This window comes from Artemia franciscana, chromosome 15 (genome assembly GCF_032884065.1).
Source record: "Artemia franciscana chromosome 15, ASM3288406v1, whole genome shotgun sequence".
Classification (NCBI taxonomy): Eukaryota; Metazoa; Arthropoda; class Branchiopoda; order Anostraca; family Artemiidae; genus Artemia; species Artemia franciscana.
In genome coordinates, this window is record NC_088877.1 from 23,499,006 (window position 1) to 23,523,442 (window position 24,437).

General features: G+C 35.0%; 1 long non-coding RNA gene across 1 annotated transcript in view; it reads right to left on the reverse strand.

Moving 5' to 3' along the window:
• Positions 1-12,559, reverse strand: part of LOC136036210 (uncharacterized) — a 39,838-nt gene extending 27,279 nt beyond the window's left edge. The window contains exons 1-2 of the long non-coding RNA XR_010619665.1: positions 12,485-12,559; positions 4,777-4,978 (exon numbers count right to left, since the gene is read on the reverse strand). This is a non-coding gene — a long non-coding RNA (uncharacterized LOC136036210). The remainder of the gene's footprint in view (positions 1-4,776; positions 4,979-12,484) is intronic.
• Between the last annotated feature and the right edge of the window lie 11,878 nt (positions 12,560-24,437).

A 24,437-nucleotide genomic window follows, 5' to 3' on the forward strand; every position in this document is an offset into this window, starting at 1 on the left:
CGCTTCGCGCCACCCCAACACCTAGTTGGTGGGGGTGCTTCGCGTTTTTCTCCTTTATTTTTTTCCTTTTTTTTTTCTTTTTTAGTTTATTTAGATTTTTAGATTTTTTAGTTTTTTTATTAGTTTTTAGTTTTTTTTTCTTTTTAGTTTTTTTGTAGTTTTTACCTTCTTTTTAGTTTTGTTAATTTTTTTTTTTACTTATGTCCTGGTCGTCATTTATACTCCCTGTGTCCCGGTGCTTTGTTGATTGCTAATCGAACATTCCTTTTGTCCTGGTCGCTTTCTCTTTGAGTGTCGTCATTTATTTTTTTCTTTTTTAGTTCTTTTAGTTTTTACCTTTTTTAGTTTTTTTTAGTTTTTTAGATGAAAATTTTTTTTAGTTTTTTCCTTTTTTTCTTTTTAGTTTTTTATTGGTTTTTACCTTTATTTTAGCTTATTTTTCAGTTTTTTCCTTTTTTTTAGTTTTTTTTTATTTTTTATTTTTTTTAGTTTTTTACCTTTTTTTAGTTTTTTTAGTTTTTTTAGTTTTTTTAGTTTTTTAGCTTTTTTACTTTTTTTATTAGTTTTTAGTTTTTTTTTGTAGTTTTTGCCTTTTTTTAGTTTTTTCAGTTTTTTTTTTAGTTTTTTATTGGTTTTTACCTTTATTTTAGCTTATTTTTCAGTTTTTTCCTTTTTTTTAGTTTTTTTTTAGTTTTTAGTTTTTTTAGTTTTTTACCTGTTTTTAGTTTTTTTAGTTTTTTTAGTTTTTTAGCTTTTTTATTTTTTTTATTAGTTTTTAGTTTTTTTGTAGTTTTTGCCTTTTTTTAGTTTTTTTTAGTTTTTTAGCTTTTTTATTAGTTTTTAGTTTTTTTTGTAGTTTTTGCCTTAAATAGTTTTTTTAGTTTTTTAGCTTTTTTATTTTTTTTATTAGTTTTTAGTTTTTTTTGTAGTTTTTGCCTTTTTTTAGTTTTTTCAGTTTTGACGTCACCTGATCCAGTTTTTTCAGGTGACGTCACCTGATCCATCCACAGACAGACAGACAACTATATTATATATATATATATATATATATATATATATATATATATATATATATATATATATATATATATATATATATATATATATATATATATATATATATATTTAATTTCTGGATACTTCTTACTCAAATTATTTGTTTTCAAATAATATTTTTTGTTTACGAAAAATTGATTGAAGAAAAAACGGGTTTAATTTCTATAAAGAAGTGAACAAAAATAAAATATATAAACTACACTTCAGCTAACAAAAATAAAAATACTCCGAATATTTCGGCCCCACGTCCGGGAGCCTTTCTCAGCGAAAAAAAAGAAGAAAATTAAAAACCAACAATTTAAGACTATTTTTTAAGACATTATAAATAAAATCCCACGACAAATAAAACACAGCAAATAAATATAAACAATAAAATAAATAAGAAACAAATTCACATTATAAAACAAAACTCCTGCACTGACGGTAATAACTTTAGAATAAAACTAAATCAATTGTCTATAAATCTTCAATCAATTTTTCGAAAAAGGATAAGTAGTGTGGTCTAAGAAATTATTTAATATTTTTTGTTGTTATTTCCCCCTCAATTTGTATATTACAGAACACTCCCGCCCCCCGAAAATTCTATCCTTATGCACATAGGTTCCTCAGTGAAATTGATCCCTTCTGCTTTATTATGTTTATACACTTTTTTGTCATGTCATTTTTTAGTACGTGTATCTGTTTTTCTTTGTTGACCAACTGCTATAAATCTAAAAAGAAAATAAAAGTGTTCCAAGAAAAAATCGATGGTTTCCAGAGTAACTCTTTCTCAAAATGCGTCTTAATCTTTTGCACTGTAAATTCAGAACGCATATTTGACATTACAACTCACGAGAAGTTTTCCAAACTCTTCAACAATATACCAGATTCTTATGAAACTCGTCCAACAAGTGGCACTAATTTCAGATCTTCCGGTTCTCAATCGGAAGTAATTAACAAAAAGGGAAAAGAGGGATTCAAACTTTATTATCAGGACGGATTGACCGCTCAAAGGCATACGCATATGGCTTCTCAGTATGCTCCTCAATTCCGGCTAAGACAAAGAAACCGAATAATTCCCCAACACGAACAATCTCCAACTTATTTTCATTTCCTCAAAAGCTGTTTATTGATAGCCTAAAGAAGTACCTGTTATGAATGTTAAAATGTAAAAAAAAAATGAGTTAAAAGTGCATTTTAAACCCCGGAGTCTTCGAACCATAAAGAAGCCCCCCCTCCTGTCAGAATATTTTATGACTCCCTCAAAACTAATTGTTTTTTGTGCAAGTAATCTACTTTTTTAGCATTTTCCCCAATTCTTATACACACAACTTGGAGCGAATAGACAATCCCCCCACTACGAGACGTTCACATGTTTATGTTCCCTAAAAAACATACGATTCTGACAAGCCTACAGCTACAACTTGCGTCGATAAAACAGATCTACCAATGGATTTATTAGTTTTGGATATGTACATTCACCGAGCCGGAATTATGGTGTTACTTGCACTACTTCTTAGAGAATATCCCAAACTTACATTGAAAATTGAGATTTTTTTTTCTGTTTTGAAACCCTTTCAACATTTTTATCAACCTAAAAATCATGCAAAGCAAATTTCAAGAATGTGATTCGGTAGAAGGATAAAACTTAAATCCCAGCTATCGAATGATAGAACAAAACAAATGCTGTCTTACAATGAAAAATGAATGGTAGGACTGGAGAAAATATCATACCAAAAAAATTACTCAGGGATAATTTTGCCAGGGAAATGTTAGAAAAATCTCACAAAAGTATATTTTTTGAAAATTTGGGAAATTCACCCTTTGGAAAAGTCATTGGATAACCCTTCCTTATTATGAGAAAAAACTGAATTAAAAACAATTATTTACAAAGAATCCACAACTTTTTCTTCGACAGCTCCTTTTTTTTGGACAAAATACTCTAACTACCCAGTTCAGTGACAGTTCTGGCCTCTCTTGCGCCAGGGGCAAAATCTTAATTAGCCCCCTGTTTCCCGAAAATTTTCAGGCCAAATTCTAACATAATTTTCATTTATTACCAGAGTTTTCATCTATTAGCAAAATTTTCGATTTATTTAAATCTAAATTTCCTCACTTCAGCCTTTGGGTCTTCTTACTTTTATTCTCAAGGAAAAGCGATGAAGATGCGGGAAAAATTAAAATTTTGGATTCAACTTGGTTATAATTACGACAAATTACGCCCTCTACTTTATTTTCATAAAAGAAAATTTAAAAAAAAAAACACATATATATAAAGTGAACAGAACCGTTGGACTATTTATTTGAAATTTTACGCCACTAAAATTCCTGCATTCGGAGCAAGTGCCTCTGCTCCACCCTAAAACCACCTCTAAACCAGTTATAAATCCAAGTTCTGTTCCATCAGAAATAAATAAAACATAGGAAAAAGCCAGAAATAGAAAAGAAAAGAAAAAGTAACATAGTCTGTTTAGGTTCTTACTAATATCCCTTAATAATAATTAAGGGTCCCTGTTGTCCCAAGGAGGATCTCGAAAGTGCCATCGCTTGATAACGGAAATTAAAGGAGCAATAATTGTAACTTTTAAGTCTAATTTATCATATGTTAATCTTATTCGTGAAATTCTAGATAACCTTAAGAAAAAAAAGTACATTATCATCCATGATAAAAGAAGGTGTATCTTTCAGTGGCGTCAACTAATGAAAATTGGGGGGGGGGGAGTTTGTCATTTTTTTTTCTTGTCAAAAAAGATGGAAAGGGCATCTTTAAGAGAATATCCCACAAAAGAATTTTCCAAAATGTAGGAGGGAATATGCCCCCCCCCATTGATGCCACTATCTAAATCGTGGCCAGTGAAAGATTATTCAGAGCTTTACAAATTGGTATTTATTTTCTCTGCTTCTAAAATAAATTCCTGTTTTTAGCGCAGGTTTTATGTTTTCAGCAAAGAGAGAGTACTTCAAAGTACTTCAGAGTACTTCAAAATCCAAAAAAAAGAACAGAGAGAAAAATCAGGAGTCGGTTAATTTGAGCTAGTTTATAGATAGATGAATAGCCACGAACCAACAATTTTTGTTCGCTTTAAATTCAACTTCGCATTGCATTACCATCAGCAAAACTTTTTTTTTCAAATTAATTTTGCCTCTCCTTTATTACATATAGAATTAACCTGACAAAACATCTTTGTCGTTGGTCTTTTTGTTAAAGTAGGGCATTAATGTAGGTTTTATGCCCTATCTCTCTTAAATTTTTCCATGGTAAATATAAAACTTTATCATGGAGAAAAGCATCTTTGAGAAAACACATATGGAAATCAAACTATTTATGACAAATCCTCCTTTATCTCTCTTTTTTTCTTTTTTTTTTTGTTCATACACATAGTGTATAGCATCAAAAAAACTTGCGCAAAGAGTTCACCTCATATATTGTTTGTGGTAAACAAATTTTCATTAAATCACATACTACATTTCTTCCAAAAAAGGGCATCATTTTACTGTTTAGGACTATGTTATAAGAACAGCGCATTAGTACACATCGATGCGGGGGGGGGGCAGGAGCTTTTCGTCAAGCGGCCAAAAACCGCAAATTCACTAAAAAAAAAAACAAAAAAAATCTTTCCGTCCCGTACGAAGAGTATCTATCCATAATTTAAATAATACTAGTAGTAGCGAAACGTTTCACATTAATCCTTTTGCAAAATGGCAAATTTAATGAATACCACTTTACATTAACTATCTTACCTGTTTTGTATGAAGTAGCAAAAAGAAATCCGGCCTTGTTAAAAAGCGGAGAGCTGGAGAGGCTTGCCAATTTTCTGAATCTCCTTGAACTGGGACAGGGGATTCTTGCTTGAGTGGAGGAGGTACTGGTGATGAAGATGGTGAAGGATCTTTCCCACAAGGAGTCACTCGGTCCGAACGAGATCCTATCGTTCGACGGATGCTTTGATACCAATAAAAAAATAAATATTTAGAAGATAATGAATAAACGTCTCATTCCATACTACAAGTCAAGAGTGTATCCAGAATACTTGTTTGGGTGGACGGGAGTATTTTTGGGGGGTTATACAAAAAAACAAGATTAGAAACGCATAACAAATTGTAGATATTTCATTACGTTTTTATAAGTAGGACAAAACTATGAAGTGGCGGGCTCAAACCCAGTAACCTCCCTGGATACGAACTTGCTAAAGCCTACAATTCTGGTATTGACGCCTCACTGGTTTTGACAAGCCAGATAGGGGGTAAACCCTTAGAGCTACTAGTCCCTCAAGACGTTATTACGCACACCTAGGCAACACTACAGCGCATGTGTTTAGTACACCTAAGTGATAGGGGTTTGCATGTTCCGTCACAGGGAATATTTTCAAAGGGATGCAGATGTTAATTGCCAAATAGTTTCTTTTTAAAAAACCCACGAGGGCCAGGGCTTTATTACTTCAGGATTAGTGTGGTTGTTACGTAATGACAGGGGGCACGCGTGGGATGTGACGTAATCTCACGCATGGGTGTTACGTAATGGTGATGCATACGTGGGTGTTAAGTAATGGCAGCGCACATGCGAGTTGTCCCGTAATGGCAGCGCAAACGTGGGGTGTAACGTAAAGACTGTGCTCACGTCGGATGTGATGCAATCTTATACGTTAGTATCACTTAATGAAGGGGGATACACATGGGTTGTTAAGTAATGAAAGCGAATATGTGGGATCTTACGTAGTGACAGCACACACATGAGATGTTACGTAATGACGGTGCACAGATCAGTGATAATGATTTAAGACATTTTTTCTTCGGGATTTCTTTTTCTTTTAAACTGATTTGAAGGTTTCTCAGGGAACCTTTATATTCTAATGATTTTTATACCCATTAGTATTCAAAAGGGCATTTCTATCCAATGGAACTATGCCTTGGACATCTGGACCAACAAGTATTTCTAATATTTTTATTCGGCTAATACATTCTAAATGATAGCCTATGGCAGGCAAGGAGAATCCCATGTTCGCGCATACTAGAATGATTAAATTGATAGCATGTTTCCAACCCTTTCTACATTAGAGCAGAAGCGTTCCAATCCTATTGATTTTTGCTCAATTATATACAACTCCCTATCACAATGTTACTAATTTTCTAACGTGATCTAAACAGGTTAAGCTAAATAGCAGATATTGCATAGCATTGGTTTTGGATATTTCATTACGTAAATGATCACATATCGAAGGTTCGTCCTGTACGTAAATGGTTACATATTGAAGATTCGTCCTGGAACAAGTAATCTAAAGAATTTAGGTTATCCTTGTACATACAACTTCTATTAACAAAAACGAATTCACAAACAATAATAAAACACAAAAAAGCAATTAAAATACGACAAACGTGAAAAAAGCTTATAAAGGATAAAGTATAAGTAAAAACAACCATGAATTAAAGAAAAGTGGGAACCTTAGCAACCAATTCCACCGTGAGAGGGCCCTAGCATTCAATCCCACCGAGGGACCCATAACATCCAATTCCACCGGAGCCCTAGAAAGCAATTCTACCGCGGGATGACAAATTTCAGCACCAGCGCATATCTATATTAATTGTGTTGCGAGAGCAACACTTTGGTTTTGTCGTGTTTTTTTTTTGTTCCTAGCACCCGATTTCAGCTTATTCCTAGAAAGTGGTAAGGGTCTAACCTCTGCGGTTTTTACAGAAAGTGTGGACCTTAGGCCGGATTGATGAATATGACTTTACATTTTGGAAAGCTTTGTAGAACTCTTGCCTGTGGCCAAAAAGGATGGTTTTTGCTTGTCCTTGAGCCAGAGCCTATAGTGTATGAAGTGAAGAGGAGTTGTATAGCCTATGTCAGAGAGGACTATCTGAAGTTATGCAGCCAAGCTTTCGTTTCGTCAAACCATGTTTCTGCTTTCGAGTGGAAAGCTCCGTTCTAGCAGGCAAGCAGGCAGGCACCAGTTTCAAATTGAAGATGGACTAAAATCTATAAGTGTTAAATATATGCGACAGTTACCCTGCCCCACAGCCAATATATCTTCTTTGAGTGATAAATAGAAAAATTTAGAGAAGCAAAAAAGCGGCATTTTCCCACGGTCCGAAAGTGCTGCCATCTATTGTTTCTACCCATTTCTGTTCGTGATTTCAGCTGAGTTTATCATTCGATTTTTCGCACTTGGGATTGCGGTAGAGAAATGGTATTAGATGTGCCTCTTAAACTTTAAAAGTTCTTTCATTGCTAAAGAAATTAAAGTCTATCCTTTGCTCCTTTCTAAGTGATGACGTTAGAAAGTTGGCCTACGGCAAAAAAGTCAACTTTTGAACTAAGACAGAAAGATTTTTTTTTGACGGCAGTCGATAGCTTTTGATGAGCTGATCAAAGCATATGTCATCCATTTTTTTGTACAAAAATTCCTTCATGGGATATACCAGTTTGAAAGTTTAAAGGGGTTGAGTTAAAGTAAGGTACACACTGAAACCAAAAATAGGCCGATACCAATTGTGAGACATAGGGGAGTTGTAAGCAACAGTCGGCTGTTAGCTCATAATCATCCTCGGCAATGAGGGGTTCCCAACTCTTTCTAGTTTTTGTACCTATTTTTTGTTTCCGTTGTATTTGATGGTAAGACCAATTTGGTTCCAGTGGTAAGACATGTAGGGGACTTGTAAGTAATAATCGGCTGTAAGGCTACAATCATCTTTAGCAATGAGGAGTTTGCAACTTTTGCGAGTTGGTGTACCTAGTATGTATTTTAGCATCCTTACAGATTAACAACTTCAGCGTTTAGTCGCAGCGAGGAAACAAAACCAAAGTGTTGCTCTCGCAACACTTTACTCGGCGAAGCCGAGCAAAGGTTGCCGCAACACCTCACGTTGCCCATGCAACGTAGATCTAGTTTGATCCTCTTTTTGAGGCAACTGGAAAAGATGATAAAAAGGGATGCTTATTATATCTAGAATTGAAGTTATCGACGCGGTAAAAAGCACTTGATCAATTTTCGACCAGCAATGACGGTGTAGAGGTGCTGAAGGACCAAGAGATGTACTTTGATGACCGAAAGATGGAAAAGTCACTAAGAAGGCTATGGGATAATGATCAGACAATTGACAATCAAACACGAACTTTACTGTAGTGAAACTCCGTCACGTGATCCCTACAAAATGGTTTGATTCTGTAATCACTGAATCGTAGGGTCTGTCAGGACACTTGCATCTATTGGTACAGATTCCAGTAAGGCCAAATCCATATCTTTTGATATTTACTTTCAACTTGGAGAATATCATAAGGGGTAATATATAACTTCTTGAAACGCGAATTGAAGTGTGTGGCAAAATATATCTATTTATGTATATCCCAAGAAACGTTACATGCCTTAATTATAACAATACAAAGGTGTTTTTTTTTCAATTGATTGGGCAGACAAACATAGTAGGTAATGAAACAAATGGAAAGCATAGAAATAACTGCATTTTTTTATTACTGACATTAATATGTGTAGACACATTAATGAAAAATAATAAAAACCTGCAGTTATTTCTATGCTTTCCGTTTGTTTCATTAGCTACTAAGTTGGTCTGCCCAATCAATTCGGTTGGTTTTTTGCTGCCAAACTTCAGATCAATTAGCACAAAAGGTTTTGAAAAGGTTTTAAGCAGGCCATTTCGCTAAGGGGTCTACCTGATAATTATTATAGATTATAATCTGTAGTACAAGGCTATAAGCAAAAAATTCGTTAAAGTAGCAAATCCTGGCGGTGCCGATGTGGAATTTGCGGATGTTAAGGCAGGACGGACTCGCAAAGAATCTTCCTATACCTCCCATGTTAAACATTTGGAGTTTGCCTGACGTTCTTGAATTAGTGGTTTTGGCGGTTTTTATGTCAATAGAAGTAAAAAAATCTGGTGAATATTTTGGCCTAATCAAATCTTAAAGCCGACAATTATTTTTTTTATAATTCCAAAATAATTATAAAACCTGTTTCGGGTTTGCATTCTAGATTGCTATGCTTGACATTGTTGTTGTGGGGTATCAAAAAATAGAGCAAAAAATTTTCTATTCATCAATAAGAAGCTTTTTTCTATAATATATACCTCCTGGCTGCAGTCCCTTCAAATACTTTACATATTTGTGCTCCGAAGTCAAAATTTCCCCTCAAAAGGTTAGATTGAGCTGTAATCAGAGCATCTAAGAATGCAAAAATTACACCAAGGGGCTAACCACTCGGATTGTTCAGGAGCGATTCAGTCAATCATTATTTAGTTCTAACCTGTTTAAATAGAGTCTAGAGAAGAAGCAAGGTGCAGACACCAAACTGCCGATTAATTAATATATAAGAAAATTGTATTGTATAAAAAATTAAGGATAAGCTGCGTCTAATCCTAGAGATAAATTGAACACAACACAAGGGCCGAATAAGAAGCAATGGTTTTAGTTCAAAAAGATTGATCTATCGTTTTAGTTATTATTGTACCATTAAAATAAATTCAGAACAAATTTATGTATTGTAGTATAAGTACAATTTTGCATAATCTTCGTACTGAAATAAGAATTAAAAATATATAAAACAAGCTAATTAATAACTAATGAATGGAACAAAATAACTAATGAACGAACCAAAATATCCCCAGAATATTTAAATTTGTTATAGCAAGACCCGAGTCTTGCTGTAAAACTACCAAAGCAAACTACAAAAGCAGTCAATGACCAGTCTCAAGTCCAAGGCCTTTCCAAGAAATAATCCAACCCGTTGGTAAATAAACCCCAATAAAAATTACCCATACTAAATCAGTCAATGACCAGTCTCAATTCCATGGCCTTTCCAAGAAACAATTCAACCCCTTAGTAAGTGAACCCCGATAAAAATGGTTAAAGCCCTAATAAAATTCTTATACAGTTTTTGTTATTGACCACAGTAACATGGGGAAAAAAAGAAATATGCGAGGGCTCAATTTGCCAAATGTGCAGGCCCATCGTGAAAAGTTGAAATTAAATTATCGGGCTAGAGGCAGACCGCGTTTACCAAAATATTTGTTAGAAGACTTAACGGATGCTTCGGTTCACGACGAATCAACTTCCGAAGGAATTGGAACAAATTCTCCTTTTGTGTTGAAAGTTATAACTTCTGGAAGAAATTTGGGGTCAGACCTTCTAAAAGGCTCACGCTGGATTGTGGATCTGCCTTACCTTTTTGAGAATTATGAAAAGCTCGTGATTCGCCACATGTAAGTTTTTTCTTTGTCTTTCATTTTACGTCATTGATTTACTGCTATCAAAATTACAAGGATGGGGAATTATTCTTGATTGCAATTAATACAACTTGTACCTTATTAATTCTTGATAATTGTCTTTTCTGCCATAGAGAAAGAATTTTCGATAACTTTTAAAGATATTTTCATCCCAAAACAACAGAACACTCCGATGGTATCTGCTTAGGTTGGTTTAATTTCACTATTGTTGGTTTTACCAACAATTTAAAGCTTATATAGAATAATCGGCAGTTGCTTCGCTATTTCTTTAGCAATCTCATCTTCGTACTCAAGTCTTCTCTTGTCATACTCTTCTCTTGTCATATTTCACGGGTTATCTATCACATTATTTTCAAACTACGGTTTAGACAAGACAAGATTTATTTCTACAAAACGGCTATCACAAGCCCAAAAGGGCCAAATTCACACTTTAGTGTCAATAAAAAAATTTAAAAAAATGGTGAATGCCAATCAGTAATAAATATCAAACCAGTTTAAACTCATAAAATTGCAATCAGTAAAAAAGTCAAATCATAAAAAGCCGTAAATTAAAACCGGGAAAACAAATTTAAACAAAATGACAATTTAGTTTACCTTGCAAGAATTGTAAAGTTTGCAGTTGCAAAATAAGCATTAAAACTACAAGTTAAAAGTGGAGCGATAAGAGGGGAGGGTTAGTAATTTAAAATTTCAACTATGTGAAGGATGAACGTTCTTCTATATCTTTCAGTGGAAACTCTTATTGGGCAAGAAGGGGGATTTTTGTTGAATTAGAACGTGGGGCAGTGGCGAATGCAGGGAGCACCCTCCCCCTGACATAGTAGTAGATTTGTGGTTGGGACCGCTTGCTCTGGTTCTTTTAGGGATGTAATTTTTTCTTTATTTGGTTTTTAATAGTCGAGTTTTTAGTAAGTTTTTAATTATTAAGGCTGTTTCTTTTTGCAAACAAGTTTGAAACAAGGTTTCAGTTACTTTTTGCAGTCTCTATTAGAATTTTATTAATGACACGTGTCCCCAAAAAGTATTTAATTAAATTTAAGTTTATCCAGGGAATCTGTCCGTATTACCACAAATGCCAACTGGGAGGCGAAAATCTTCATTCGTAAGAAGGGGAGATTTAAAATTCTGACTTAATCCGCTGCTAATAGCAACATTAAGAAAGCATTATATTTCTATTTCTTTGTTCTATTTTTCCTGCTACACCATCAAACGAACTATTGCTTAATGTTTAATCATCAATTAGTTCCAAAGAATGTATGATACCAAAATATGGTACTAATTTTTTTTTGACAATACAAAGTTTAAGTAACTCGCTATAGTCGCCAGAAGTGCAAATGCTAAAAATTATGCAGAAAAGATTAAATATATTATTTTTTTGTAGAGGGTGAACAACCTTTTAATTGTTTTTATGGCGAGGTGGTTCTTATAAACTTACTTATTTGTATCAATATTTCTAATTTACTTTAATTTCAATAGAACTCATCAGATTTTATATTAAATTAAAGTCCATGTCCACTACCTACGTACGACTTAGAAATTGTTGCAGTTCCCTTTAAATTGCTGGTATTTCTTTGTCCACAAGTTTATCGGAGTAAACTTTCATGTACACCCCCCCCCCCAAAAAAAAAATCCTAGATCCGCCTCTGACGTGGCGGGTGGGTAAATATTCACTAGGGAAAAGAGAAGTAGTACAAGGGTTATGCACGATATTGTTGGCAAAATAATAAGGAAATTTGTACTCTCATTTCCTTAAGGGTGACTAGATTTGCTCTCCGAAGAAGGGAAATGTAAGGCCCTTTACACTGTTTTAAAATAATTCTTAGACATGTTTTTTGAACTGCCTCTATTCTGTCCCACAATTCATTGGACATGCCAGAATGGCAAACAGAGAAACAGAAAAAAAACACAAAAAAATGCATTAATCCAAAAACATTCAGAAATAAAATGAAACAAAACAATTTTTTTAACTGAAAGTAAGGAGCGACAAAACGCTCTGCTCCTTCTCAACGCTCTGCTCCTTACTCTGAAGTTTTTTACTGTTTTAAAAAGTAAACTTGAGAAAAAGAGTCAAACTTTAGCGTAAAGAGCAAGGTGTTGAGGGAGGAAAAGGCCCTTTGATATATGGAGTAATTTCTGTTCGTTAATTTTGCTCCTTACTTTCAGTTAAAAAACTTCTTTTTATCATTTTATTTCCAACATAAAGCGAACTTACCAGTAGAGGTAATTTCGAACAGTTCGTGGTAACGAAATGTAGTAAGGAGTGACCCGGCTCAATAGTAACCAAAGCTCTAAAAAACAGAATTTTGATATCAAGAGTTGCATCTCAAGAATCGCACTTTTATGCTGATTTTAAATATGTGAGTTTCATCATCAAGTTTAGTCTTACCCATCAAAAGTTACGAACAAAAAATATTACACATACAAGAGGTTCATTTCCTCCTAATCTCTCACTCTTTACACTATTAAATAAAAAAACAAGTTTTTTTAACTGAAAGTAAGGAGCGACATTAAAACTTAGAACGCACAGAAATTACTTCGTATATGAAAGAGGCTGCTTCCTCATCAACGCCCCGCTCTTTACGCTAAAGTTTGACTCTTTCTCTCAATTCTTCTTTTTAAAACAGTAAAAAACTTTAGCGTAAAGAGCGGGGCGTTGATGAGGAAGCAGCCTCTTTCATATACGAAGTAATTTCTGTGCGTTCTAAGTTTTAATGTCGCTCCTTACTTTCAGTTAAAAAAACTTGTTTTTTTATTTAATTTCTGAACGTTTTTGAATCAATGCATGTTTTGATTTTGGCTCTCCGCAGAGGAATAATCAAAACGAAATTTGCATATTTTTTTTTGGCTTAATGGCTTTCTCATAATTTTGACCGAATGATTTTGAGAAAAAAAGAGCGGGGGACGAAACCTAGTTGCCCCCCGATTTTTTGGTTAATTAAAAAGGCAACTAGAACTTTTAATTTTTTACGAATCTTTTTATTGGCAAAAGATTTACGTAACTTATAAATTAGCTTACGTAAAGAACTTTTGTATTCTCATGTTTTTATTACATATATGAGGGGATTCGCCCCATCGTCAGTACCTCGCTCTTTACACTAAAGCTTAAATTTTATCCCAATTCATTAAGAATGACCCCCTGAATCACAAAAGCCGTAGAATAAGTAGTTGAAATTACTGAAAATACTTTAGCGTAAAGAGCGAGGTATTAGAAGGAGGTGAGCCCCTCATATGGGTAATAATTTCTGTTTGTTTTAAATTTTATTGCTGTTCCTTACTTCCAGCTGAAAAGCTTTTTCACTTTTATTTTTTAATTTTTTTTTTTAGATAATGCTAGTAGCCTATATCCTGCTCTCCCTTCATGGAAAATTTCTTCTCCCATTACACATTCTCTAAGGAAAGTTCCCCCAGCATATCCCCCTCTTCTCAACCCCTCCCCCAAACCAAAAAAATCCTCCTGAAAACGCCTGTATACTTCCCAATAACCATTACTATATGTAAGCACAGGTCAAAGTTTGTAACTTGTTGCCCCTCCCACGGGGACTGTGGGGGAGTAAGTCGTCCCCAAAGACATAGTTATAAGGTTTTTCGACTACGCTGAATAAAATGGCTATCTCAGAATTTTGATCCGTTGACTTTGGGAAAATAATTAGCGTGGGAGGGGGCCTAGGTGCCCTCCAATTTTTTTGGTCACTTAAAAAGGGCACTAGAACTTTTCATTTCCGTTAGAATGAGCCCTCTTGCAACATTCTAGGACAACTGGGTCGATACGATCACCCCTGGGAAAAAGAAAAAAAAAACAACAAAAAAAACAAAAAACAAAAAAACAAAAAAAACAAATAAACACGCATCCGTGATCTGCCTTCTGGCAAAAAATGCAAAATTCCACATTTTTGTAGATAGGAGCTCGAAACTTCTAAAGTAGGGTTCTCTGATACGCTGAATCTGATGGTGTGATTTTCGTTAAGATTCTATGACTTTTAGGGGGCGTTTCCCCCTATTTTCTAAAATAACGCAAATTTTCTCAGGCTCGTAACTTTTGATGGGTAAGACTAAACTTGATGAAACTTATATATTTAAAACCAGCATTAAAATGCGATTCTTTTGATGTAGCTATTGTATCAAAATTCCATTTTTTAGAGTTTTGGTTACTATTGAGCCGGGTCGCTCCTTACTACAGTTCGTTACCACGAACTGTTTGAAAGTATTTTTTGTAATTTCAACTATTTATTCTACGGCCTTTGTGATTCAGGGGTCATTCTTAAGGATTTAGGACAACATTTAAGCTTTAGTGTAATGAGCAAGGTATTGACAAGTGGGCAAGCCCCCCTTATATACGTAATAGATACCTGCGAATATAGAAGTTCGTTAGGTAAGCTAATTTGTAAGTTACGTATATCTTTACTAATGAAAACCATCGTAAAAAAATAAAAGCTCTGGTTGCATTTTAAGTAGCAAAAAATTGGAGAGCAAACTATGAGCCGTTTAGCCAAAAAATTAAAAATGCAAATTTCGTTTTAATTATTCATTTGCGCAGAGCCGAAATCAAAACATGGATTAACTAAAAAATGTTCAGAAATTAAATAAAAAAACGAATTTTTTTTAATGAAAGGAAGGAGTAACATTAAAACTTAAAACGAACAGAAATTACCCAGTATATGAAAGGGGCTGTTCCCTTCTCAACGTCCCGCTCTTTACGCTAAAGTTTTTACAGTATTAAACAGTAGAGTTGAGAGAAAGAGTCAAACTTTAGGGTAAATAGTGGGGCGTTGAGGAGGAAACAGCCTCTTTCATATGCGGGATAATTTCTATTCGTTCTAAGTTTTAATGTTGCTCCTTACTTTCATTTAAAATACTTGTTTTTTATCAAATCATTAAAAAGTACGGATAAAGGTTCTGAAAGAATGTCTGCAAAAGCTTTAAAGGATTTGAGAGACAAACTAGCTAATTTGATCCTCCTAACTCATAAAAGCATATTGGTATTTTTAATCGTACTAATAAGAACTTTGTGGATTACTCGAATAAAAATTTAAATGATAGTTGAGATGCAACTGAATTTGGGGCAAGGATTTTTACTTTGAATTTGATTTTAGGGAGTCAAGTGAGACTTAATTTTTCTTGGAATTTGGTTAGTAATTTTCCTTGGAATTTGGTAAATCGACACGGGTCTATTTAGAGGGCATTTCCTGTCATGCCCCAAAGGATTTTGTAAAGTTTTGAAATACTTTGCTTTCCTGATTGGTATTCCAGGACAGTTTTTGGCTTGGTTACATACATAAATAAAATTGGGTGGTTTAATCTGACAATGAAATACAACAAACTTTCGGTTAGATCGTATAATTTCCACTTCTCACCCATTTCTAGCTATATTTTATATTTTATTTCATATTTTAATTACCCTACATCGCTCACGACTCTACATACTACCTATCCTTTTTGAAGCTATAGCACTTTCCTTTCCAACAAAACAATAAAATCGCTACTTTACTATTTTACTTCCTCGCAACTAATTAGCACTTTATTTACAGGTGTAAAGAAATCAATTTGGTTTCAAATATGATGTTTTCTAAAGAATGTAAAGCTGGACTGCGCTCAAGACCCATCTTCAAATGCGAATCATGTCATGAGGAAGCCACAATTCACACGGAATACCCCCTTGCTCCTCGAAGGCATACAAAAAAAGACTCAACGAAAACCGTAAGTCAAAAAACGGAAAAGGACTGATTTTGATAGTGTGAATACTATCAGAAAGAAACACAAAACAGAAACAGGAACAGTAAGTGTCAACAAGGAGGTAGTGGTTGGTCCAATAAATTGTGGAATGACTCACGCCCAGGTTCAAGAACTTTTCTCTACCATTGGAATAAATACCCCGTCTCAAAGTCTACGAAATTTGAGAAAGAAATTTGCGTAGAATTGGAAAAAATTCTCTATGACTATCTTATCGAAAATGGGAAAGCCGAGCGAAGGATGGCACTGGAAGCAGGTGAGAAAATTCACCCAAATGGAGCTATAGAGACATGTGTTATAGTTGATGGAAGCTGGTGTACACGAAGTTATGGGAATAGATATCGTGCAATCTCAGGCTGTGGAGTGGTGATAGGTTTCTATTCGAAGAAACTCTTAAATCTAGGAATTAGGAACAAATATTGCTGTACTTGCGTGAAATACAGGCATCCAGTAAATAGATCTGTTCCTGAACATACATGTTTTATGAACTGGCAGGGGCCCAGTACAGGTATGGAGTCAGATATATTAGTTGACGCATTCCGAATAGCAACATCCATGCACAATCTAAGATATACTCGATTTGTTGCCGACGGCGATTCGATTACCCATTCTGAAATTATAGCAAGGGTACCATATGGCAGAAATATAGAAAAAATTGAGTGTGCTAATCATGCGTGCAAATGCTTGAAAAACAGACTATATAAGAAGCAGCATGAAAATGCCGAATGCAGAAGATTTCTTAGTGCTGCAATAATAAAGAAATTGTGTGATTTTGCTAGAAATGCAATTGCATGTGCCACCACAGAGAAGAAAAGCGTGAAGGATCTCATCAGTGCGCTTAAGACAATTCCTCTGCATTTTTTCCGTGGCGACCATAGATTTTGTCCTACACGCTGCTCGTTCTCCGGGAAAGTTCTACAGGTCAATCCTGAAGACACCCCTAGCATACGACGTAAAAACTGTCTGCTAGAAAGCGCCTTTTCACTAATGCTTCCACAAAACTCCCTTCAAAAGAAATCAGGGAGTCAACCGGAGCAGACAGAAACTACGGCTCGAACGCAACTGCTCCGGATCTTGATTGCAGTGCGCTCGAAATTGCAAAAACAGATTTTTTGACTCGTCTCCAATGTACTGCAACAGAAATCCTCAGTATCGAAAAAGCCACTAGGCTTCAGAGAAATTCTATCGATAATAACTGGATAGAATACAGAAAAAACAGAATTACAGCTTCCGTAGCTGGTGCTGTTTGTAAAAGGCGGTTGAAGACTGTGGGTCCATTAGTTCGGCAGCTGCTGTATCCCAGAAACCACCAAACAAAGGCAATGGAGCATGGTCAGATGTATGAGCCTGTAGCTATTGCAGCTTTTGTAAAGAAAATGGGTTGCATTGTGAACTCTGCTGGGCTTTTCATTCACAAGGAATATGGGTTTCTAGGGGCCAGTCCGGACGGGATAGCAATTTTTCCTTCGAGTGAGAAGGCTCTTTTGGAGGTGAAGTGCCCTTTGACAGCAAAAAGGCTTACATTAGAAGAGTGGATAGCGCTTAAAAAAATATATGTCTTAAAAAGAAAGTAAATAGTGAAATAAAGCTGAAAAGAACACATGACTACTATTACCAAGTTTATGCATGTTTTGAGTTTGGCTCTCCACAGATGAATAATTAAAACGAAATTTCATATCTATATGGCTTTCTCATGATTTTGATAGAATCACTTTGAGAAAAAAGGAGCAGGGGAGGAGGCTTAGTTGCCCTCCAATGTTTTGGTTACTTAAAAAGGCAACTAGAACTTTTAATTTTTTACGAACGTTTTTGCTAGTAAAAGATCTACGTAACTTACGAGTTAGCTTACGTAACGAACTTCTGTATTCTGTTCGTGTTAAATTTTAATGCTGCTCCTTACTTTCAGTTGAAAAAACTGTTTCATATTTATTTTTGTATTGTTTTACTTTGAAATAAGGCTAGAAAATCCTGCGCTCCCTTCATTGAAATTTTCTTCCCCCAAGACAAATTCCTCCATGGAAAGCTCCCCCAACATAACCCCCTGTTCTCATCCCCCCAACCAAAAATCCTCCTGAAAACGTCTGTACATTTCCCAATAACCATTACTATATACACTGATATAAACACTGATCAAAGTTTGTAAATTGTAACCCCTTCCACGGGGATTCTGGTGGAATAAGACACAGTTATAAGGTTTTTCGACTATGAAGAATAAAATGGCTATCTCAGAATTTTAATCGGGTGACTGTGGGAAAATAATCAGCGTGGGAGGGGGCCTAGGTGCCCTGCAATTTTTTTAGATCATTTAAAAAGGGTACTATATACTTCATTTTTTATATATAATTCACTTGTATATAACTGCATTTCCGTTGGAATGAGCCCGCTCGCAACATTCTATGACAACTGGTTCGATGTAATCACCCCTGGAAAAAAATCCATATTTTTGCTGATAGAAGCTTAACACTTCCACGGTAGGGTTCCCTGATAGGCTGATTCGAATGGGTGTAATTTTGGTTTTATTACTTTTATCGGGTGTTTCCCTCTATTTTCTAAAATAAGGCAATTTTTCTTAGACTCGTAATTTTAGATAGGTATCTCATATATTTAAAGTAAGCATTAAAATGCGATTTTGTTCATGTAGCTATTGGTATCAAAAATCCGTTTTTTAGAGTTTTGGTTACTGTTGAGCCGGGTCGCTCCTTAGTACAGTTTGTTACCACGAACTTTTTGATAAAATGAAATAAATTTGTCACTTCGCTGCAAGCAGTTATTTAAATTATATTTTTCTAAATAGGTCTGCATGAAGTAAAAACCCGATAATATGTACTTTTTATTTGTAATTTCCACAATTTTATACCGCGTCTCCTGGCAAATAATGATGACCAGACCACAGGCACACACGCAGGCGAGGGATTCACCCACCTTAAATTTGTATAATGCTTAATTTTCTCAGCGAAATGTTTAATTTTCCTGTGTTTTCCTGGTATTTCTTTCGTAAGAGTTGAACCCCCCTCCTCCAAAAAAAATCTCGAATAATAATTTCTCTAATTTTCTCCTCGCATAATAGTTCTTTTACAAATAAATATTCCTATTTACTTGTCGAATTACGAAGAATGAATATACATTAATCGTAATTTTCAGTGAGAAACCCCTTGAGTTTAATGACGGCAGTGAAATCTGATAACCTTGAGTGCTTGTGCGATTTGACGCGATTGAAAAAGAATTGAACAGGCAGTATAATTTCTGGAGGAGCGTCCGGCCTTAAATTTATAATTACAAAACATTGACTAAGTACAAAACGGCCATTATTTTCAGTATTTTATTACATAATAAACAAGTTCTTTTCAATTGAAAGTAAAGGGCGACATTAAAACTCAGAACTAACATAGATTATTCTGTGTATAATGGAGGAGTTACCATCATTAATCCCCCGATGCTTAAGCTAAAGTTTGCGTTTAAGACTTATTGTGCTTTATAACACTTCTTATTCTAATTCAACGGCACTTGTGTTTGATCAGTCCTTCTTAAAGAATTTGTTAAAAAAGCCAAACTTTCGTGGAAAGAGTGAGGGGCTCCGGAGGAGGTAGCCCTCTTCATATGCGGGAAAACTTTTATTTGGGATAAGCTTTAATGTCACTCTTTACTTTCATTTGGAATACTCAGCATATTATTTAATTTCTGTTCGTTTTTAATCAATGCTACCCTAATACGGGAAGAGCTATCCGTATCACCCCCTTAAACTCTACTGTTTAAATTAAGCTTCTGTTCAGCGAGACTTTAAAAAAAAGGACTCATTTAGTGTATTTGCTTTTCAAAACAAAGTTTATCTATCCACAATAAACTACCGTCTCCAAATCAAACTGTCATCTAAATGTTCTTTAACTGCATAAAAAAAATGAGGAGTTTCAAATTTTGAGTATCTATAGGGCTCTCAGACATGTTGAATCCCATTACAAAATTTCCATCAAGATCGCACCCTCTTTTGGAGGACTCTAATTCTTGTAGCTAAAATCCTGGGAATCATATTAGTTAAACGAAGTTTAAAATACATTTTTAATCTAATTGTTTATTTTGTGTGGACCGTTAAAACCGAGAAGTTATCTCTGAATTTTCAGCCGATAGTAACTTGATACAATTTGGGGCAACATTGTAATTTTGTGCCTCGAAATGCCATATCAAATATTTACTTTGTTATGGCAAAATATTTTTGAATACTTATAAAAGGCACAATTCCCGTTCGATGAGCCTTCACCTGATTTTCTATGGCTATTTGTCCGTTATGATAACCCCAAGGAAAAACTGAAAGAAAAGCAAATAATCAAACACACAAACAAAAAGAAATAAACATGCATTCGTGATCTTCTTTCGAAAAAAAATCCACATTTTTAAAGATAGGAACTTGAAATCTCTAAGACAGGGTTCTTTGATATGCTGGATTTGAAAGTCTAATTTTCCTAAAGATCACTTACCCTTTTGGGGTAGTTTTCTCCTCTTTTCAGAAATCAGGCGGATTTCGCTAAACTCTTGGTTTTTATGGGTAAATTTAAATTTGACAGTTCTGCGCATTTTGAATGGCCATAAAAAGTTAATTTTAATGTCCGTATTGTCGTCAAAACTTCCTTTTTTAGAGTTCCAGCTACTATTAGTCCTAGTCACTCCTTCATTCTGTGTCCAAGGAGCATGGGTTCAATCCCAGTTGTGACCGGTTATTTAGTTTGGGACGGGGGTCAGTGGCGTGACTCTGTAAGCTCAGTCAGAGTCAACCCAGCTCTAAATGGGTACCTGGAGAAATCTGGGGAAGGTAAGCAGGAAGGGTGTGTGAAACCACAGGATGGTTGGCCCCACACCCCTCATTGCACTTCCTGGCTGAAGGGCCACGAAACGGAGATCAGCACCGCCGGTTTGGACCTTGAGGGTTTAGTGTCGTCTTACTACTACTACTACTACTAGTCACTCCTTGCTCACAGCTCGTTATCACGAACTATTTGATTTTAAACAATGCATCAAACAGTTTGATGCATTTTTTGTGGCAATTACAGAAACTACAAAAAATACTTTTCAGGAAAAGGTGAAAACAGATCTAAAAATTTAGAAGGAGTGAAAATTAACTCTTAAAACAAAGTCCACTTTAAAGCAAACAAAACTATGAATGACGATATCAAACAGTTCGTGGTAACGAACTGTAGTAAGGAGCGACCCGGCTCAATAGTAACCAAAACTCTATAAAATTTTGATACCAATAGTTACATCAAAAGAATCGCATTTCAATGCTGATTCTAAATATATAAGTTTCATCAAGTTTAGACTTACCCATCAAAAGTTACGAGCCTGAGAAAATCTGCCCTATTTTAGAAAATAGGGTAAAACACCCCCTAAAAGTCTTAGAATCTTAATGAAAATCACACAATCAGATTCAGCGTATCAGAGAACCCTATTGTACAAGTTCCAAGATCCTATCTACAAAAACGTGGAATTTCGTATTTTTTGCCAGAAGACAAATCACGGATGCGTGTTTATTTGTTTGTTTTTTTCTTTTTCCCAGGGGTGATCGTATCGACCCAGTGGTCCTAGAACTTGGCAAGAGGGCTCATTCGAACGGAAATGAAAAGTTCTAGTGCCCTTTTTAAGTGACCAAAAAAATCAGAGGGCACCTAGGCCCCCTCCCACCCTCATTTTTTTCCCAAAGTAGTCGGATCAAAATTCTGAGATAGCCATTTTATTCAACATAGTCGAAAAACCTTATAACTATGTCTTTGGGGACGACTTACTCCCCCACAGTCCCCGTGGGAGGGGCTGCAAGTTGCAAATTTTGACCAGTGTCTGCATATATTAATGGTTATTGGGAAATGTAGAGATGTTTTCAGGGTTTTTTTTGTTGGGAGGGGGGTTGATAAGAGGGAGCTATGTGGGGGAAATTTTCCATGGAGGAATTTGTCATGGGGGAAGAAGATTTCCATAAAGGGGGCGCAGCATTTTCTAGCATTATTTAAAAAAAAAAACAATGAGAAAATAAATATGAAAAAGTTTTTTTCAACTGGAAGTATGGAGTAGCATTAAAACTTAAAACGAACAGAAACTATTACGCATATAAGGGGTTCACCTCCTCCTAATACCTCACTCTTTACGCTAAAGGATTCTTAGTAATTTCAACTATTTATTCTGCGGCCTTTGTGATTCAGGGGACAAAATTTAAGCTTTAATGCAAAGAGTTATTGATTAGGTATTGACGAGTGGGCGAACCTTCTCATATACGTAATAAAAACATACGAACATAGAAGTTTGTTACGGAAGCTAATTCATAAGTTACGTATATCTTTTACTAACGAAAACGTTCGTAGAAACTAAAAGTTCTAGTTGCCTTTTTAAGTACCCCAAAAATTGCAAAGCAACTGGGCTTCCTTCCCCTCCTTTTTTCGCAAAATCATTCAATCAAAACTATGGGAAAGCCATTTAGCCAAATAAATAAATATGCAAATTTCGCTTTAATTATTCATCTGCGGAAAGCCAAAATCAAAACATGGATTAACTAAAAAACGTTCAGAAATTAAATAAAAAAAACAAGTTTTTTAACTGAAAGTAAGGAGCGACATTAAAACTTAAAACGAACAGAAATTACCCCGTATATGAAAGGGGCTGCTCCTTCTTCAACGCCCTGCTCTTTACGCTAAAGTTTTTACTGTTTTCAAAAAGAAGAGTTGAGAGAAGGAGTCAAACTTTAGCGTAAAGAGCAGGGTGTTGAAGAAGGAGCAGCCCCTTTCATATACGGGGTAATTTCTGTTCGTTTTAAGTTTCAATGTCACTCCTTACTTTCAGTTAAAAAAAATTGTTTTTTTTATTTAATTAAACCAAAAACGAACAATAATTACATGAATGATGAGTCAAACTAAAAATTAGATTTAAGTTGCTAGCGCAACGTAAAGTGCTGTGACAGCCTTTGGTTGGCTTCGTCTAACACTTTGATTTTCTGTCTCTACTGTGAAATTAAATAAAAACAAATACTTTTTTAACTGAAAGTAAGGAGCTACAGTAAAACCTAAAACGAACAGAAATTACTCCGTGTATGAAAGGGGCTGCTCCTTCTTCAACGCCCTGCTCTTTACGCTAAAGTTTTTACCGTTTTCAAAAAGTAGAGTTGAGAGAAAGAGTCAAACTTTAGCGTAAAGAGCAGGGCGTTGAAGAAGGAGCAGCCCCTTTCATATACGGGGTAATTTCTGTTCGTTTTAAGTTTTAATGTCGCTCCTTACTTTCAGTTAAAAAAAACTTGTTTTTTTTTATTTAATTAAACCAAAAACGAACAATAATTACATGAATGATGAGTCAAACTAAAAATTAGATTTAAGTTGCTAGCGCAACGTAAAGTGCTGTGACAGCCTTTGGTTGGCTTCGTCTAACACTTTGATTTTCTGTCTCTACTGTGAAATTAAATAAAAAAAATACTTTTTTTTAACTGAAAGTAAGGAGCTACAGTAAAACTTAAAACCAACAGAAATTAAAGCAAGTATTAATCTAATCTAAATCTAATCTAATCTAAAGTGTTACTCTTTAATCTAAGCAAGGAAACAAAACCAAAGTGTTGCTCTCGCAACACTTTACTCGGCGAAGCCGAACAAACGTTGCCGCAACACCTCACGTTGCCCATGCAATGTAGATCTAGTTTTTGTTTAATCGGCTGCCATCACAAACCTTACAGGGCTTTCTAGTAGCTGGTTGTATTTTGTTTTTGAATACGTTTGTAGTAACTATTTAAAAATAAAAAATATAACCGAAATTTTTTCCGTATATGAGGCTGGTTGCCCCCCTCCTCAACACCTCGGTCTTTACACTAGTCTTAATTTTGTCCCAATTCTTTGAAAATGACTCCTGGTCGTTTCAAAAGAGTTGAGGAGGGGACAGCCCCCCTAACATTTTTTATCCTTTTAAATTTTAATGTTGCTCCTTATTTTCAATTGAAAAAACTTGTTTTTTCTTTATTGCTTGAAGTTTAGAGACTAACATTTTTCTAAAGGCAATGAAAAAAGTATGTCAATTAAAGTAAAAGTATATAAAAATGAAAAAAGTAAGTAAAGAAACCTACCAAAGTTGAAAGTGATTCAGCTTGAATTTCTCGAGGAGTATGCTAAGGTGACTACCTCTATGGCCAGGGCCTTTGACTTACTGCATGGATATATGAAGTGTTTTCAGGGAACGCTGTTGCTCACGTTGATAGCATGAAACATTATTGATTGATTTGTTTCATGTCCAATGATTGACATGAAACAAAAACGCCATCAAGCACGAGCAGGCTCTCGTAGAAGAAACTGGTACAGCTTAGAGAACTGCTTCGAACTCGCTTTTACAATACAGCTAAGTGAACCTTGTTCCAATTAACTAGCAATATCTAATGGAAACCACTTTGCTTTGAGGAAAGATTGATGCCGGGATATATCCGGGACTAAATC